Source organism: Budorcas taxicolor, chromosome 3 (assembly GCF_023091745.1).
Source record: "Budorcas taxicolor isolate Tak-1 chromosome 3, Takin1.1, whole genome shotgun sequence".
Taxonomy (NCBI): domain Eukaryota; kingdom Metazoa; phylum Chordata; class Mammalia; order Artiodactyla; family Bovidae; genus Budorcas; species Budorcas taxicolor.
In genome coordinates this window covers 2,572,956-2,590,207 of record NC_068912.1, presented here as the reverse complement: position 1 = coordinate 2,590,207, position 17,252 = coordinate 2,572,956, and the positions used below count along the sequence as shown (strand labels likewise).

The following is a 17,252-nucleotide window of genomic DNA, read 5'->3' as shown; positions in this document are numbered from 1 at the left end:
TATGTCTTGCTCTGAAGCTTGTTGGCCCTTGGGTGGTGCTTGGTTTCAGTGTAGGTATGGAGGCGTTTGATGAGCTCCTATCGATTAATGTTCCCTGGAGTCAGGAGTTCTCTGGTGTTCTCAGGATTTGGACTGAAGCCTCCTGCCTCTGGTTTTCAGTCTTATTATTACAGTAGCCTCAAAACTTCTCCATCTATGCAGCACCAATGGTAAAAAATATAGGTTAAAGATGAAAATTTCTCCACAGTGAGGGACACCCAGAGAGGTTCACAGAGTTACATGGGGAAGAAAAGAGGGAGGAGGGAGATAGAGGTGACCAGGAGGAGAAGAGGGGGAATCAAAAGGGGAGAGAGCAAGCTAGCCGGTAATCACTTCCCTATGTGCTCTCCACAGTCAGGATCCCTCAGAGATTTTCACGGAGTTATACAGAGAAGAGAAGAGAGAGAAAGGAGACAGAGGTGAGCAGGAGGAGAAAAGGGGGAAATCAAAAGGAGAGAGACAGATCCAGCCAGTAACCAGTTTCCTAAGTGTTTCCACAGTCTGGAACACACAAAGAGATTCACAGAGTTGCGTAGGGAAGAGAAGGGGGAGGGAGGAGATAGAGGCGACTTGGTGGAGAAAAAGGAGAGTCCAAAGAGGGAGAGAGCAGTCAAGCCAGTAATCTCGTTCCCAAGTAAAAATGGGTACTGAAGATTGGGTTCTTAAAGGTACAAAATTTATAACAAATACCAAAGAGCAAAGATTAAAAATCTAGAGTAAATGTAGGATTCTCAAAAATACAATATTAAAGAAAAAAACAAAGTTACAAAAATTATGAAACATATACATATGAAGTTTGCTTTTAAAAATAGGGTCTTTTTTTTTTTTTTTTTTTTTTTTTTGCAAAGTAAAAAGCTTCTTGATGAAGGTGAAAGAGGAGAGTGAAAAAGTTGACTTAAAGGTCAACATTTAGAATACGAAGATTATGGCATCTGGTCCCATCACTTCATGGCAAATAGATGGGGAAACAGTGGAAACACTGTCAGACTTTATTTTTCTGGGCTCCGAAATCACTGCAGATGGTGACTGCAGCCATGAAATTAAAAGACACTTACTCCTCGGAAGGAAAGTTATGACCAACCTAGATAGCATATTCAAAAGCAGAGACATTACTTTGCCAACAAAGGTCCATCTAGTCAAGGCTATGGTTTTTCCAGTAGTCATGTATGGATGTGAGAGTTGGACTGTGAAGAAGGCTGAGCACCGAAGAACTGATGCTTTTGAACTGTGGTGTTGGAGAAGACTCTTAAGAGTCCCTTGGGCTGCAAGGAGATCCAACCAGTCCATTGTAAAGGAGATCAGTCCTGGGTGTTCTTTTGAAGGAATGATGCTAAAGCTGATAACTCCAGTACTTTGGCCACCTCATGCAAAGAGTTGACTCATTGAAAAAGACTGATGCTGGGAGGGATCGGGGGCAGGAGGAAAAGGGGATGAGAGGATGAGATGGCTGGATGGCATCACCGACTCAATGGACGTGAGTTTGAGTGAATTCTGGGAGTTGGTGATGGACAGGGAGGCCTGGTGTGCTGCAATTCATAGGGTCACAAAGAGTTGGTCACGACTGAGCAACTGAACTGAACTGACTTTTAGGTTATAAAAATGAAAATTAAAGGAGTAACAGAGGACTTAAAATTAATTTTTTTAATTTTAAAAATGATAATAGTAAAAATATATCTAGGACTTTCTCTGGTGTTGTTGTGGACAGTGTAGAGTCAGTTCATTTTCAGATAGTTCCCTGATCCAGCTTATACTTCTCAAGATCTGTAGGCCCCTTCCTATGTAGTCGGTGCCAACTACAGGGTTTTAATCTACTGCACCTGTTACTTCCAAGGCGATTCCCTCTGTTTTAGCTTCTTTTGTTTGCTGGTCTCTTCAGTGTCTAATTTCCACCCTGACAGAAGGGGGCGATGGTGGACACTTTTTTAGGCTCACTTGTTCAGTCATGCTGTGGGGAGGGAGGAACACTTCAAACAAATAACACTGGCGTGTGCTCACAGTGTGTTGGCCACACTGGGTTTGCCCCCGCTTGCTGCGTGTGTGCTTTCCCTGTCTACACTGCTCAGGCTCTAGGTTGCTCCTCCGGGAACTGTCTGAGGCCGGCCCTGGGCTGCATGCACCTCCCAGGTCTAAGCCGCTCAGGTTCAGGCACTCAGGTAGTCCTCAGGGGCACAGACTCGGTTGGGCCTGCGTTTTGTGCCCTTCCCAGGTCCGAACAGCTCAGCTGATCAGGTGTTTGGCGAGCGCAGTCGCTGCAACTTATCGCCTCCCCCATCCATGCCGCTCGGTTTTCTGGGTGTACAATGGGCGGGCCTTCTCAGGTGTGCCGTGTGTCTCTTCTGGGGAGCTGATCTCTGGCTGCGACCCACCTGGCAGATGTCAGCTATCAGGAATCCCAAGAAGTCTTGGCTAGCAACAAAGTCTGCTTTCAGTTTGGTAGAGAATGCCTCTCTGGGGCCAAGATTGCCCCCTTCCGGCTCTGGCCGTCCTCCCCTGCCTGTCTCCAGCAGGGCATGGGCCAGTCCACAGCCTGCTAGCTCTGCTCAGTCCTTGTTCTGTGAGCGGGCCTGGTGGTGTCTTAGGTTAGGGCTTTTCGTGGCATAGCTATCCCACAGTCTGGGTTGCTATCTCAAGTCAGTTCCCTCAGATTGCCCTCGGAGCATTCAGGCCCGGTCCTTACTCTAAGCACTGCAGCCCACGCCTCCCTGCCCAGCCCCCACTTGCTAGTGGCGGATGTGGGCGTCTGCGCTGCTTCTCCACTGGGAGTTACCCTTGGGCAGGTAATCTGTGGGTCTTAATTATTTATTTATTTTTTCTCCCGGTTATGTTGCCCTCTGAGGTTCCAAGGCTCGCCACAGACTCGCCAGTGAGAATGTTTCCTGTTGTTTGGAAACTTCTCTCTTTTTTAAGACTCCCTTCCCGTGAAGGGTCTCCATCCCCACCTCTTGTCTTTTTGTCTTTTGTATCTTTTCCTATCTCCTTTCGAAGACAATAGCCTCTTTTCTGGGTGCCTGATGTCCTCAGCCAGCATTCAGAAGTTGTTTTGTGGAATGTACTCAACTTTCAAATGTTCTTTTGATGAATTTTTTGGGGGAGAAGGAGATCTCCCTGTCCTATTCCTCTGCCATCTTAGGACAAACCCCTGTTTTTGTTTTTAAACAAAATCCTGCTCTCAAGGAAAATAGTTTCCCTTGAGAAGCTATCAGAGCCCAACTGATGTGAGGGAAGGGCAATACTCAGCTCCAGCCCCCTCTTTTTATCTCTCTTAAGGGTGTAGAGGTAGGAAGTGGAGAAACACCTGAGAAGGTCAGAGCCCAAGAATACAGGCTCATTAATGACTGAGACCTAAGCAGAGAATTAGAGGATGCTTCTTCTCACCCCCATATCTTTACACCACACACGCTAGTAAAGTAATGCTCAAAATTCCCCAAGCCAGGCTTCAGCAATATGTGAACCGTGAACTCCCTGATGTTCAAGCCGGTTTTAGAAAAGGCAGAGGAACCAGAGACAAAATTGCCAACATCCGCTGGATTATGGAAAAAGCAAGAGAGTTCCAGAAAAACATCTACTTCTGCTTTATTGACTATGCCAAAGCCTTTGACTGTGTGGATTACAACAAACTGTGGGAAATTCTGAGAGAGATGGGAATACCAGACCACCTGACCTGCCTCTTGAGAAATCTGTATGCAGGCCAGGAAGCAACAGTTCGAACTGGACATGGAACAACAGACTGGTTCCAAATAGGAAAAGGAGTACGTCAAGGCTGTATATTGTCACCCTGCTTATTTAACTTCTATGCAGAGTACATCATGAGAAACGCTGGACTGGAAGAAACACAAGCTGGAATCAAGATTGCCAGGAGAAATATCAATAATCTCAGATATGCAGATGACACCACCCTTATGGCAGAAAGTGAAGAGGAACTAAAAAGCCTCTTGATGAAAGTAAAAGAGGAGAGTGAAAAAGTTGGCTAAAACTCAACATTGAGAAAACGAAGATCATGGCATCCGGTCCCATCACTCCATGGGAAATAGACGGAGAAACAGTGGAAACAGTGTCAGACTTTATTTTTTTGTGCTCCAAAATCACTGCAGATCTTGATTGCGTCCATGAAATTAAAAGACACTTACTCCTTGGATGGAAAGTTATGACCAACCTAGATGGCACATTCAAAAGCAGAGACATTACTTTGCCGACTAAGGTCAGTATAGTCAAGGCTATGGTTTTTCCTGCGGTCATGTATGGATGTGAGAGGTGGACTGTGAAGAAGGCCGAGCACCGAAGAACTGATGCTTTTGAACTGTGGTGTTGGAGAAGACTCTTGAGAATCCCTTGGACTGCAAGGAAATCCAACCAGTCCATTCTGAAGGAGATCAGCCCTGGGATTTCTTTGGAAGGAATGATGCTAAGGCTGAAGCTCCAGTACTTTGGCCACCTCATGCAAAGTGTTGACTCATTGGAGAAGACTTTGATGCTGGGTGGGATTGGGGGCAGGAGGAGAAGGGGACGACAGAGGATGAGATGGCTGGATGGCATCACGGACTCGATGGATGTAGGTCTGAGTGAACTCCAGGAGTTGGTGATGGACAGGGAGGCCTGGCATGCTGCGATTTATGGGGTCACAAAGAGTCGGACATGACTGAGCGACTGAACTGATCTGAACTGAGTAACAGGAAGTCAACAGAAAAGCATATGGAAGGTAGCTGAGTGTGTGTGTTAGTTGCTCACTCATGTCCGACTTTTTGTGACCCCATGGATTGGAGCTGACCAGGCTCCTCCCATTCATGGGATTTTCCAGGCAAGAATACTGGAGTGAGTTGCCATTTCCTTCTCCAGGGGATCTTCCCGACCCAGGGATCAAACCTGGGTCTCCCACATTGCAGGCTGACTGTTTACCATCTGAGCCACTAGGGAAGCCTAATTGTGCTAAATTATTGTCAGTTATCAGCCCCAATTGTTCATGCTTCTATGGTATTTTATGCCCACACCATTGCTATGGCCTCAAGGTCAGCAGGGTGTACGTTTCTCTGCCCCTTGACTTTGGGCTTGGCCATGTGACTTGCTTCGGTATTAGTAAATACCAATACTTACTTTGATATTAGTAAATAAAAGAAGACTTGAAATGTGCTCTCCTACAGTGGGTCTTGGGTCTCACCCTCCTGTGTTACCCCCCCCCCACCCCCCCCCGAGAAGAGTTTCCTTCTAATAGCTGCTGCTTCTTCAATCTGTTTGTTGTTGCTTAGTTGCTAAGTTGTGTCTGACTCTTTGTGACCCCCATGAATTGTAGCCTACCAGGCTCCTCTGGCCATAGGATTTCCCAGGCAAGAATACTGAATTGGGTTGCTATTTCCTTCTGCAGGGGATCTTTCCAATCATGGGATCGAACCCATGTCTTCTACAATGGCAAGTGAATTCTTTACACTGAGCCACCAGGGAAGCCCCTTTGATTTGGAACCCAAAGCAAACACATGTGAGCACACCTGAGCCTAGGCCACAAGCTGGAAACACGTTCAGCTAACCTACTGCCAGAAACACATGCAGCCAGCCTCCTGCCAGAAACACATGCAGCCAGCCTCCTGACAGAAACACATGAGGCCAGCCTCCTGCCAGAAACACATGCGGCCAGCCTCCTGCAAGAAACACATGCGGCCAGCCTCCTGCCAGAAACACGTGCGGCCAGCCTCCTGTGAGAAACACGTGCGGCCAGCCTCCTGCCAGAAACACATGTGGACAGCCTCCTGCCAGAAACACATGTAGCCAGCCTCCTGCCAGAAACACATGTGGACAGCCTCCTGCCAGAAACACATGTAGCCAGCCTCCTGCCAGAAACACATGCGGCCAACCTTTAGCACAGCTGAAGCCCAGCTGAGATCATCTAAACAACAATTGACAGGCAGGCCCATGAGCATAAAAATAAATGCTTGAGCTTTTTTGTGTTTTGCTTTGTGTTTTTGGCTATACTACATGTGGGATCTTAGCTCCCCCACCAGGGATATAACCTGCACTTCCTGAAGTGGAAGTAGGCAATGGCAATCCACTCCAGTACTCTTGCCTGGAAAATCCCATGGATGGAGGAGCCTGGTGGGCTGCAGTCCATGGGGTTGCTGAGGGTCGGACATAACTGAGCGACTTCACTTTCACTTTTCACTTTCATGCATTGGAGAAGGAAATGGCAACCCTCTCCAGTGTTTTTGCCTGGAGAATCCCAGGGATGGGGGAGCCTGGTGGACTGCCGTCTATGGGGTCGCACAGAGTCGGACAAGACTGAAGCGACTTAGCAGCAGTAGCAGCAGCAAACAACCAAGGAAGTTCCAATAAATGCTTGTTTTTCTGAGACACTGAGTTTTGGAATATATATAATACAGCAAAAGTTAATAAAGAAGCTTGTAGCTAGAGGTGGGTTACTGCTACAACAGAAATATAAAAACGTTTGGGACTGGGAAGCAAGTGGCCCAGAAACTGTTTTAAGCTGGAAGATGATGACGTGTGTAGTGGTAACATACTTGATAAAACCTTCACTATTTATTCAATATTGATAAAACTTTCAATATTTGATATAACTATCTACTTGAAAGGCAGATAGTGTAACTAATGAAAGGAGGACAGAGTTTTAAGGTGGACTGTTTGGCTGTGAACTAGCTGCTACTAGCTATGTTTTAAAGCCCTAGAGCAAAGACAGATCTGAAATGAGCTGAGAAAAAACCTGGTCAGATTTTGAGCCGAGATTAGAAGGAATATAGAGGTCACAGAAGTTGCAGAGTAGGGAAAAGAAATTCAGTTCAGTTCGGTTCAGTTCAGTTCAGTCGCTCAGTCATGTCCGACTCTTTGCGACCCTGTGAACTGCAGCACGCCAGGCCTCCCTGCCCATCACCAACTCCTGGAGTTTACTCACACTCATGTCCATCGAGTCAGTGATGCCATCCAGCCATCTCATCCTCTGTCGTCCCCTTCTCCTCCTGCCCACAATCCCTCCCAGCATCAGAGTCTTTTCCAATGAGTCAATTCTTCTCATGAGGTGGCCAAAGTACTGGAGCTTCAGCTTCAACATCATTCCTTCCAAAGAACACCCAGGACTGATCTCCTTTAGAACAGACTGGTTGGATCTCCTTGCAGTCCAAGGGACTCTCAAGAGTCTTCTCCAACACCACAGTTCAAAAGCATCAATTCTTCAGCGCTCAGCTTTTTTCACAGTCCAACTCTCACATCCATACATGACCACTGGAAAAACCATAGCCTTGACTAGACAGACCTTTGTTGGCAAAGTAATGTCTATGCTTTTGAATGTGCCATCTAGTTTGGTCATAACTTTCCTCCCAAGGAGTAAGCATCTTTTAATTTCATGAGAAAAGAAATTATTTCTCATCAAATCACAGGAGTGGATATTAAAATAGGACCTCAAGAAAAAAACCCAAATCAAAAGTACAGCTCTTATTAAGACCTTGGAAAGGACAAAAGTATCATAGATCCTTCCAGCTGCACAAAAGGACCACTTGAAATATTAAAAAACTTGGCCCAGAAGCTGGAAGCACACTAAATTTCCTTAACTGTGTCTATAGAGAGAGAGCCATCTCCCCAAAAGAATGGAAGATGTGTCTTTGGACACATGATGCAGGTTGTAATCAAATACTTAGAAAACTCGCAAAGTTTTTAGGAGAGCTGTGTAGGCAAAAGGTTCCTCACAAACCCAGACTACCGAAAAAAAAAAAAAAAAAAAAACCTTGAGGGTGTTCACAATGTATAAAGATCCATAAATAATGATTACTATATAAGAAACAACAGAATCCTTTATGGAAAAACCGATTGGTTCAAGATTAAGAAAGGAGTACAACAGGGCTGTCTTCTCTCACCCTGTTTGTTTAATCTATACGCTGAGCACTCATGAGAAATGCCAGGCTGGATGAGTTACAAGCTGGAATCAAGATAGGTGGGAGAAACAACAACCTCAGATATGTGGATGATACTACTCTAATGGGAGAAAGTGAAGAGGATCTAAAGAGCTTCTTGATGAGGGTCAAGGAGGAGAGTGAAAGAGCTAGCTTAAAACTAAATATTAAAAAAAAAAAAAAAAAAAGAACTAAGAGGTTATTTATGGACTGGAAGAAACACAAGCTGGAATCAAGATTGCCGGGAGAAATATCAATAACCTCAGATATGCACATGACACCACCCTTGTGGCAGAAAGTGAAGAAGAACTGAGAAGTCTCTTAATGAAAGTGAAAGAGGAGAGTGAAAAAGTTGGCTTAAAGCTCAACATTCAGAAAATGAAGATCATGGCATCCGGTCCCATCACTTCATGGCGAATAGATGGGGAAACAGTAGAAACAGTAGCTGACTTTATTTTGCTGGGCTCCAAAATCACTGTAGATGGCGACTGCAGCCATGAAATTAAAAGACGCTTATTCATTGGAAGAAAAATTATGATCAACCTAGATAGCATATTCAAAAGCAGAGATATTACTTTGCTGACTAAGGTCCATCTAGTCAAGGCTATAGTTTTTCCAGTAGTCATGTATGGATGTGAGAGTTGGACTGTGAAGAAGGCTGAGCGTGGAGGAATTGATGCGTTTGAACTGTGGTGTTGGAGAAGACTCTTGAGGGTCCCTTGGACTGCAAGGAGATCCAACCAGTCCATTCTGAAAGAGATCAGCCCTGGGTGTTCTTTGGAAGGAATGATGCTAAAGCTGAAACTCCAGTACTTTGGCCACCTAGTGCAAAGAATTGACTCATTGGAAAAGACTCTGATGCTGGAAGGATTGGGGGCAGGAGAAAAAGGGGATGACGGAGGATGAGATGGCTGGATGGCATCACCGACTCGATGGACGCGACTCTGAGTGAACTCCGGGAGTTGGTGATGGACAGGGAGGCCTGGTGTGCTGCGATTCATGGGGTCGCAAAGAGTCGGACACGACTGAGCGACTGAACTGAACTGAACTGAACTGATATCAAGTTTATTTATATAAATAACCTTGATTCCATCTTGTGCTTCCTCCATCCCAGTGTTTCTCATGATGTACTCTGCATAGAAGTTAAATAAGCAGTGTGACAATATACAGCCTTGACATACTCCTTTTCCTATTTGGAACCAGTATGTTGTTCCATATCCAGTTCGAACTGTTGCTTCCTGGCCTGCATACAGATTTCTCAAGAGGCAGGTCAGGTGGTCTGATATTCCCACCTCTTTCAGAATTTTCCAGTTTATTGTGATCCACACAGTCAAAAGGTTTGGCATAGTCAATAAAGCAGAAATAGATGTTTTTCTGGAACTCTCTTGCTTTTTCCATGATCCAGCGGATGTTGGCAATTTGATCTCTGGTTCCTCTGCCTTTTCTAAAATCAGCTTGAACATCAGGGAGTTCACGGTTCACGTATTGCTGAAGCCTGGCTTGGAGAATTTTAAGCATTACTTTACTAGTATGTGAGATGAATGCAATTGTGTGGTAGTTTGAGCATTCTTTGGCATTGCCTTTTTTTGGGATTGGAATGAAAACTGACCTTTTCCAGTCCTGTGGCCACTGCTGAGTTTTCCAAATTTGCTGGCATATTGACTGCAGCACTTTCACAGCATCATCTTTCAGGATTTGAAACAGCTCAACTGGAATTCCATCACCTCCACTAGCTTTGTTTGTAGTGATGCTTTCTAAGGCCCACTTGACTTCCCATTCCAGGATGTCTGGCTCTAGGTGAGTGATCACACCATCGTGTTATCCAGGTTATGAATATCATTTTTGTACAGTTCTTCTGTGTATTCTTGCCACCTCTTCTTAATATCTTCTGTTTCTGTTAGGTCCCTACCATTTCTGTCCTTTATTGTGCCCATCTTTGCATGAAATGTTCCCTTGGTATCTCTAATTTTCTTGAAGAAATCTCTAGTCTTTCCCATTCTATTGTTTTCCTCTATTTCTTTGCATTGATCACTGAGGAAGGCTTTCTTATCTCTTCTTGCTATTCTTTGGAACTCTGCATTCAAATGGGTATATCTTTCCTTTTGTCCTTTGCTTTTCACTTCTCTTCTTTCCACAGCTATTTGTAAGGCCTCCTGACAGCCATTTTGCTTTTTTGCATTTCTTTTTCCTGGGGATGGTCTTGATTCCTGTCTCTTGTACAATGTCATGAACCTCCATCCATAGTTCATCAGGCACTCTGTCTTAAATCTATTTTATTAATTAAAATATCAAATGGTCAGCTGACAAGCCTGGTCCCATCTCCTAAAACTCAGTGATTTACATGAAAAGTGTTTTCATGTTTATTGGTCCTTAAGTCAACTATGAAAAGTTATGGCCAACCTAGATAGCATATTCAAAAGCAGAGACATTACTTTGCCGACTAAGGTCAATCTAGTCAAGGCTATGGTTTTTCTAGTAGTCATGTATGGATGTGAGAGTTGGACTGTGGAGAGGGCTGACCGCCAAAGAATTGATGCTTTTGAACTGTGGTGTTGGAGAAGACTCTTGAGAGTCCCTTGGACTGCAAGGAGATCCAGCCAGTGCATTCTGAAGGAGATCAACCCTGAGATTTCTTTGGAAGGAATGATGCTAAGGCTGAAACTCCAGTACTTTGGCCACCTCATGTGAAGAGTTGACTCATTGGAAAAGACTCTGATGCTGGGAAGGATTGGGGGCAGGAGAAAAAGGGGATGACCAAGGATGATATGGCTGGATGGCATCACGGACTCGATGGACGTGAGTCTGAGTGAACTCTGGGAATCGGCGATGGACAGGGAGGCCCAGCGTGCTACGATTCATGGGGTCACAAAGAGTCGGACACGACTGAGCAACTGAGCAACGATTGAACTGAACTGAACTGAAGTCAACTATGTATCAGATGATCTGGACTGGGCTTCCATGGCAGCTTTGTCTGCTTCAGGCAATGAATTGGTTGGGCTTGGTTTTAGGCTGTGGGTTGAGTCAATGTCAGCTCCACATGTAACGTCCAGAGACCAAGTTTGAGGAACAGCCACCCAGGGGAAACTCTTCATAGCCAATCACTGGTTCATCAGAGGCAAACCCCACTGTGCCAGCACAGGTTAGTTCTCTGCTCACATACATCCACTAACATCCATTGTGCAGCAAAAGCTGGCAATTACATTGTTTGAATTTCGAGACTACATTTTCGCAGACAATGTTGTTGAGGACAGTACTATATCATTCAGTATCCCTTATACAAGACACATGAGAAACTGAGCTAGCACTCACTGCTCGGGAAGATTTTGTTTCCTGCTGAAGAACTAGTCTGCGTTTTCCTTTCCAGTAAAAAGACTTTTCTGTCTGTAGAAAGAAGAAAAAATAAATGCACATAGAAAATTACTATGAAGATCATGTACCACTAAGACCCACAGTCTCAGGAAAATCCTGAACTATAATAAATCATAAATAATCTCAAAGAACAAGAAACTTGAAACCATGTCCTATGAAGGACTATTGAAGAAAAAAAGGAACTTTGGGGAGATTTTTGAAGGAACAGAAGTTTTTAATCTTAGATTTGGTTTGAACCACTTCAGAGAATAAGACTAGAAGCAATAGATAAATATTACAGAAGAGAATGGGAGAAGGTTGTAGACATAACATATAAACTGAGAGTTAAGAACAGTGGTTAAAACTCCACACTCCCAAAGCAGGGGGCACAGGTTCAATCCCTGATTAGGAACGAAGGTCCCACATGCTGTACAGTGCAGTCAAAAAAGAAGCAGCAGCAGCATGAATGAGCTGTACTGAGCTCAGCTCTGATGGTGAAAAGACAATTAGCTCTTATACTGTGTCATCTCTGAGGATAAAGTAAAGTAGGAGATTCTTGCCATAGCCTTATCTCCAACTTAAATATAAATAGCTTCCCTATTTAAAGAACCCCTGGCCAGTCTGACATGTGAAGAGCTTGGAAGTCATCACTCTTATTCTTACAGAAAGAAAATATCTTGAACAAACTGAAAATCAACAAGTATTAGATATATCAGGGAACTGAGTTTACAGGAAAAACTGCAACCCCCAAAACGCAAGAACTACAACCCTGGAGAGATAGGAAAATACAGAGAATTGTAGTTTACTAGGAGCAGAAGCTGCAGCTTGAGCCTTGTAGAAAGGGCAACTGACTAATTACTGGAGACTTGGCCTGGGTTAGTTTAGGAGATAAATGTGCCTGGGAGCCCCCCACATTTTTGAGTTTTATGTCTAGAAGCCTCACCAGGTTCTCAGGGTGAATATGGGAGAAAAATCCCTTCTTACATCCAGAAGGAAAAGGGGGAACGTAACCATTTTAAAAGAGTGCTTTGTTTTCTTTAACAAAAGCCTGCTTTTAAGGAAAGCTATTTTACCAGAGCTTAACCAACTTTGTTTTACCGGAGCCTAGCTGACCTGGGAGAAGGGCAAGACGCAAGGCCAACTTCTCTTCCTGTCTCAGTTAGGGAGGAAGGAGAAGAAGGCTGAGAAGTACTTGTGGAGGTCATAGCTCAGGGATGCAGGCTTAAACAATGAAGACTTGATTATAGATTATGAAATGCTTATCCTCCCCCAATAGTTTTCACCATATCACAGAGGCTCCTGTATGGTACAATAACATAGATTTCTGTTATTGTTATGTGTACCCCAATGTTCATCACAGCACTGTTTATAATAGCCAGGACATGGAAGAAACCTAGATGTCCATCAGCAGATGAATGGATAAGAAAGCTGTGGTACATACACACAATGGAGTATTACTCAGCCATTAAAAAGAATACATTTGAATCAGTTCTAATGAGGTGGCTGAAACTGGAGCCTATTATACAGAGTGAAGTAAGCCAGAAAGAAAAACACCAATACAGTATACTAACGCATATATATGGAATTTAGAAAAATGGTAACAATAACCCTGCACGCGAGACAGCAAAAGAGACACAGATGTATAGAACAGTCTTTTGGACTCTGTGGGAGAGGGAGAGGGTGGGATGATTTGAGAGAATGCCATTGAAACATGTATAATATCATATAAGAAATGAATCGCCAGTCTAGGTTCAATGCAGGATGCAGGATGCTTGGGGCTGGTGCACTGGGATGACCCAGAGAGATGGGATGGGGATGGAGGCAGGAGGGGGGTTCAGGATTGGGAACACTTTAGAAAAAAGAAAGAATTAAAAATAAATAAATAGATAACATAGATTCATAACTAAAAGAACTTCAGGGCTCAGAGCCTAAAGAAAGGGTCTCTAGGGAAATCCAAAGACAACAAAGGAGACAAAAACAAAGACACTCAGGAAATTCTAGGGTCTAACATCTCAGCTATAGAAAACTGCAAGTATAGGCTAATCATAGCCCAATACACGTTAAACCTCACAGTAAAGGTCCATTTATCTCAGTTCTTTTACCCAATGATTCATGTCTGGGTTTTAACAAAAACATCAAGGTATGCTAAAAAGCAAAAAAACACAGCTTGAAGAGACAGAATAAGCATCAGAACTAGACTCAGATATGTCAGAGATTTTAGAACTATCAAATTGGGAATTTAAAATAACTATGATTAATATGCTAAGGGATTTATTGGGAAAAGTATACCATATGTAAGAAAAGACAGATGATGTCAGCAGAGAGATGGAAACTCTGAGAAAGTATCAAAAGGAAATTCTAAAAATAAAAAACAGTGCAATACAAATCAAGAATGCTTTTGACGGGTTCGTTAGTAGTTTGTGCACAGTCAAGGAAAGAATCAGTGAACATGAAGATATGTCAGTAAAAATTTCCCAAACTGAAAAGCAAAGAAAAAACAGGCAAAAAATAAGTATAAAAGATTACAACAGGTATACCATACACATAACAAAAACACCAGAAGGAGAATAGAGAAAGGAATGAAAGAAATATTTTAAGTAATAATAATGAATTCCCCAAGTCAATGACTGACAGCAAAGCATAGATCCAGGAAACTCAGAGAATACCAAGCAGGAAAATATCAAAAAACTACACCTAAAAATATCCTATTCAAACTACAGAAAAACAAAAAGAAAATCTTAAAAGCAAGAGGAGAGTGGAGTACAATAATTCAAGTGTTGAAAAAAAAAAGCATCCCTGTGGCAGAGACAAAAATCCAGGTTCCCCTTAACAATGTGTAGAACTGTCATTGGAAAGTGACTGCCTAGATATATTCTACATTTCCCAGCCCCTCCTCATATAAATGTAATTAATCCTAACTAATAGAATGTAACCAAAAGAGATGTGTGTCACTTTAGGGCTTAAAAAAAAAAAGGGTGTAAATTCTCCATTATCTCTTTTCTCTTCACTCAGGTGGATGAAGGAAACTACAAGACCTGGAGGTATGGCAGAGCCACAAGATGAAAGGAACCTGGCTCCATAAATGCCAGCATGAAGGAGAGTCACCTGTGGACCAGGAATACCCACAAAGGACTGTTAAATAAGTGAAAGATAAATTTCTATTGTTTGAGCCTTTATATATTTGATAGTCTGTTTGTAGTCTGTACAGTATTTTCTCCTCACCCACAGTTTCACTTTCCATAGCTTAGTCTACCATAGTCTGAAAATTCCAGAAATAAACAACTCATAAATGTTAAATTGTGCATCATTTGAGTGGCATGATGAAGTCTTGCACCCTCCCCTCCATCTTGCCTGGGACATGAATCATCCCTTTGTTCAGCACATCCTTTCTGTTAGTCACTTAGTAGCCATTTTTATTATAAATTGATTGTATCAGTATATCAGTGCTTGTGTTCAAGTGATACTTATTTTACTTGATAACAGCTCCAAAGTACAAGAGTAGTGATGCTGGCAATTTGGTTATGCCAAAGAAAAATCATAAAGTGCTTCCTTTAAGTGAAAAGATAAAAGTTCTAAACTCAATAAGTAAAAAAAAATCATATGCTGAGATTTCTAACATATGGTAAGAATGAATCTTCTATCCATGAAATGGGGAAAAAGGAAAAATAAACTCATGCTAGTTTTGCTGTTGCACCTCAAACTGTAAAAATTACAGTCACAGTGTTTGATAGTATTTAGTTAATATGGAAAAGGTATTAAATTTGTGGGTGGAAGACATGAAGAGAAAATGGTTCAGTACTATCTGTGGCTTCAAGCAACCACCAAGTGCCTTGGATCATGTCCCCTGCTAACAAGGGGAGACTACTCCACCACAGTCAATATCACAATTCTCTTTCCTTTTTCTCTAGAAAATCCTTTACCTGTTCCTTCACCCTCTGAGTTGCTCTAACAACAAACTGCCTCTCCAGGAACCTAAACCTTCTAAAAAATGTCCCAAGAAGGTTTTCCCTTAGCACTTTATCATGATCTCCCAGGAACAGTTTGAGGCTTTACTGGGAATATGAATTTAGAGATCCTATCTTGGTCTTCCTCTGAAGTGCCAGAATCCCAGGGAAGAAAAAGATGGAGCCAGCAGTGACACTCCTCCCCCAATTTGGTTCTCTTCCTCTGCTTCCAATCTTGGATCCAAAGGAGGAGACAGGGACGACAGAGGATGGCGTCACCGACTCAACGGACATGAGTTTGAAGAAGCTCCAGGAGTTGGTGATGGACAGGGAAACCTGGCGTGCTGCAGTCCACGCCAGGAGTTCAAAGTCAAGAATTCAGGTGGGTCACTGTTGGTTGGCATCTTCCCAGGAAAAAGCTAGTCAAAACTGCATGAGAACAGTCGGGCTCTTAGAGACTCAAATCCTAGCATAACATTTCTCTTTGGTTATCTCATGCTCTGTCTTAATACTTTTTTTGTAAGAAGGCGAGATACCAACAGTGTCCCTAGTATTCTTCTCCTTCTTGATTCCCTCTTCACCATTTCATTTGAACCAGCTATTTTCTCAGAAAACTTAAGAGTGGAATGTCAGTCAGTGTGAGCTAAAATGTCACTCTTACCCTTAAAAATGTTATATTTATATAGAAAAGAATATTTTGTAAAAACAAAAAAAACTTAACATCTGTCCCAATATGTGAATCAAATGTTCTCCATTGACTAGACTTCTTTGGTCTTGGGTTGTCTGCCACAATTACTCTTCAAAGACACGACTGTCATACTATATTTCATATACTGAGTGATACACGGTCCCACTGTAGGCTCTCCATGGCAGAGAGAAGTCAAAGTCACATGTAAATACAGGAATGGTGACAAAAACTTGGAGAAATCTTTCCCTGCCAGCGACTCATGTCTAAAGGACAGTCTGAAAAGTGACAAAACTCTCTCCCTCACCAAATTTGAGTCAAGCTCCTCTGAACCCTCTTCTCTACCTTGGACACATACACACACTCACTCTGGTCCCAGGATCGCCAAGTCCAGTTGTAGCAAGAATTCTGCTAAGTCAGGTTAGAGAGAATCCCCCATCTTGGATATCAATCAACCCAGCTTGCCATCAGCAAGAATCCTTCTACCCTTCATGTCTCCTCTTAGTATTCCATCCACTGACCCCCCACTCAGTGCGAGTGATGATCCCCCAACTTGTTTTTCCTGTATTGAGCCAGAGAGCTTATCTCAATTGCAATAGTATTGCCAACTATATCAGTAATCCCGAATAAAATCCTACTATTTCACTTTAAGCAGTGTCAGAATAATTTCCTCTTTGAGATACCAACGAAAATTCAAACCTGAGATCTTTTTTCTGGAATGAGATGGGCTTCAGGGCTTCACCGCTCACTTTTGTTGTATCATCCACAGTTCAGTTCCATTCACTTCAGTCACTCAGTCATGTCCAACTCTTTGTGACTGCATGAATCGCAGCACACCAGGCCTCCCTGTTCATCACCAACTCCCAGAGTTCACTGAAACTCATGTCCATCAAGTCGGTGATGCCATCCAACCGTCTCATCCTCTGTCGTCCCCTTCTCCTCCTGCCCCTATTCCCTCCCAGCATCAGAGTCTTTTCCAATGAGTCAGCTCTTTACCTCAGGTGGTCAAAGTATTGGAGTTTCTGAAGGGTTAATAGGGTAGCAGAGATGTGCCTGCAAACAGGTCTCTCTGCTCAGGCTGAACGTCCTTGGAAACGAGGCGTTCTGCCAAAGAGTCTGGACACAGCCTTGAGTTTAATGGTCCCTTGAAAACGAGGGAGCATTCCCTTCTTGTGATAAGAAGGAGAAGAGGGCTTTGGACAGACTCTGCAGCAGACAGGGATTTCACTCCCCTTTGCTGTACGATAACATGTATGCACCTGCGCTGTACTGAAAAGGCTTATTCATGCAGTCTGGAATTCTGCCTAGGGGGCTTTTATAATCATAAACCGCAATTAGTTTTGCACAGTTCTGTTC

General features: G+C 43.2%; 1 protein-coding gene across 1 annotated transcript in view; it reads left to right on the top strand.

Annotated features, from left to right (window-relative positions):
- Positions 1-17,252, top strand: part of LOC128044780 (flavin-containing monooxygenase 5-like) — a 179,620-nt gene that overhangs the window by 156,254 nt on the left and 6,114 nt on the right. The window lies entirely within an intron of this gene.